The sequence below is a fragment of the Vigna umbellata genome, chromosome 1 (genome assembly GCF_029865625.1).
Source record: "Vigna umbellata cultivar VRB3 chromosome 1, Vumbellata_1.0, whole genome shotgun sequence".
NCBI classification, from domain to species: Eukaryota; Viridiplantae; Streptophyta; class Magnoliopsida; order Fabales; family Fabaceae; genus Vigna; species Vigna umbellata.
The window spans coordinates 34,567,831-34,570,246 of record NC_142165.1 but is presented as its reverse complement, the minus strand read 5'-3'; the positions used below and the strand labels follow the sequence as shown (position 1 = coordinate 34,570,246).

The 2,416-nt window shown below is 40.4% G+C and overlaps 1 pseudogene; it reads left to right on the top strand.

The window, feature by feature from the left end:
* The first annotated feature begins 574 nt into the window (after window positions 1–574).
* On the top strand, window positions 575–1,372 carry LOC148205226 (uncharacterized; annotated as a pseudogene).
* The last annotated feature ends 1,044 nt before the right edge of the window (window positions 1,373–2,416 follow it).

Sequence of the window (2,416 nt, the reverse complement as noted above, 5' to 3'; positions counted from 1 at the left end):
GGTAAAAAGAAATGTTGCACGGAGATTAAGGGAAGAGATTCATATTTTATTTCATTTCTTTAAGTGAAGCACATATTTTTTTTTTACGGCTGAAGCTTGCATTCCTTTCTTTAGGAGAAGATCCTAACCATCACGCTTGTTGTAGTGCACACGGCTTACTCCACAAAATTTCCTTTCTTTTCTTCCTTTCTTAGCATGGACCGAGACACATTACTCATTAAGCATTTATTTCTTTTTTTTTTATCATTAATACCGTGATGAATAGTATTTCAGCTAAGTGTTTTCTTCATATTTCTATAATCTGTTGCATTATTGAACATCGTTTCGTAACCTAAGTCACCACTGTTTTAATCCTGTGTTTACAGTCGTGTTTTAAAGTTGAGTTCAATTGCATTCACAAACCTTTCACAAACCCCCCCCCCCCACTACGTGTTCGATCTGAGACTAAACCGCAATTTGGTCCTTGAGAGACGACCTAGGAGTCACTTCCTAGTCTGTACTGCATTCTTTTATGCACAACTTTTGTGGGAGGTGCGACCCTCTCATCAGAGAGCAATGTCAGTTTGCCTTATCCATGCTAGAAGGGGTGGATTATGAGGAGGTGGAGCGGACCTTATGTGTTCGTGGAGGGCATTTTCAGAGGAACAGGTCTGGGGCACTCATCCACCTTACTAGGCCCCATCTGAAGCCACTAGCGAAGTATTCGATGGAATTCTCTCATACCAACATTCAGCCCTGCTCTCATGTTTATGAAATCACTGTTCCTAGGGCTATCCTCCTCTACTGTATTCTCAAGGGCCTTAATATTGACATAGCCCAGGTCATAGCTGATGAGATCCAGAGTTGTGCCCGTGCTGCAACTAGCAAGGCACCCTTGGGACATCCTTCATTGATCACCCACCTTTGTGAGGCCGCAGGCATTGATGTTTCTAGGCCACCATTGGAGCGTCCAAGAAAGGAGTAGGATGCAACTTACTTTACTCACTATTGTGCAGTGGATGAGTCAGGCCATCTAGAGCCACCACCACAACAGCCTAGGCAACACAGGAGGGCGCCACCACCAGCCCAAGAGCTAGTCCATGATGTTGCTCATTTCTAAATGCGAGACATGTACTATTCTCTGCTGGATGCTAGGATGGTTGTTGTATACAGGGGCGAGCAGGCACTACTGAGGACACTGACATTCGCATTCCCTGAGAGACAGTTCATGTCTCAGGATGAATTTGCAGCTTATGTGGCATGGCCCGCTGACCCGACACAGGAGGGTTGTAGAGCTGAAGGAGCTGAAGCTTCAGCCATGGATGAGGATGTTGAGAATGAGGATGAGAATGATGATGCTGAGGCTGAGGATGAGGACTCTGATGATGAGTGATGATTTGTATTGGGCATCTACTAATGGATGCCATGTTTGTTTCAAAACAGGATATTTGTTATTTTTCTATTTTTTTTACTTGCTTTACTTTTATTTTGTCTCTATTTTTATATTTTTCCTTTTTAATTATTTGTTTGATATTGTACTTTGCTTTAATGGATTACACTGCTTTGGTTCAACTGTGATTGTTTTATGATAAGTCTTGCTTTGTGATATTCTACTGTGTGGATTGATGTTGAGGTGATGCATGATGTGCTTATATACAGGTGATTGCTGATAAAGTATGAAATAAGTGCTTGAGGTAAAGTTTGATTGCGATACTAAGCAGGGTATTTTTCTGAATTTTGGGACTTCAGAGTTTACCTGTGTGAGTTTTGGGCTTCAGAGTTGTTGTGAATAATTGCTATTACTTTGGAAGCATGAATGATTTTGCCCAAATTTTCTATGATTGAACTATTTCCTTGCAGGTTTCATATGATCAAGGCCATCTTTTGCCCAAATTTGTTTTACCCTTTGAACCTTGAACCTTATGCATCTGTTGAAAACCCTCTGTGATAATATTTACCTTGAGTTAAATTGAGAACATTTGTGAGGTATTGATAAAGGTTCAAGTTTGGGGTTACTGGAAAAATTGAAAAGAAAAAGCATTGAGCTTAGTAGTGAGTATTTGAAAAGCAAAAGCAAAAGAAAAAGAAAAATGAAAGAAAAGAAAAGAAAAGCTCAATGGAAAGGAAAATTGGGAAAGAGAAAGAGACTGGTGCTGAACAACTTCCTTTCCCGCTTCTCCCTTTTAGAGTAAATGTTAGATTATACAAATAATAAATTATTCAACCTAAATATTTATTAATTTTACCTGTGGGAGGCACAACACGTTCCTGTACTGGAGATGGCTGTGGGCACATCCCATAACTCTCAAATTGCTGTTGGAACTGGCGCATAACTCTGTCAGTCACTTCTGTAGTGACTTTATCATACAATTCTGCCCTAAGCTCTGCCTTAAGCTTTTTTGAGATATCTTGTGTCAGCCTTTGTTCTTGCTCTTCG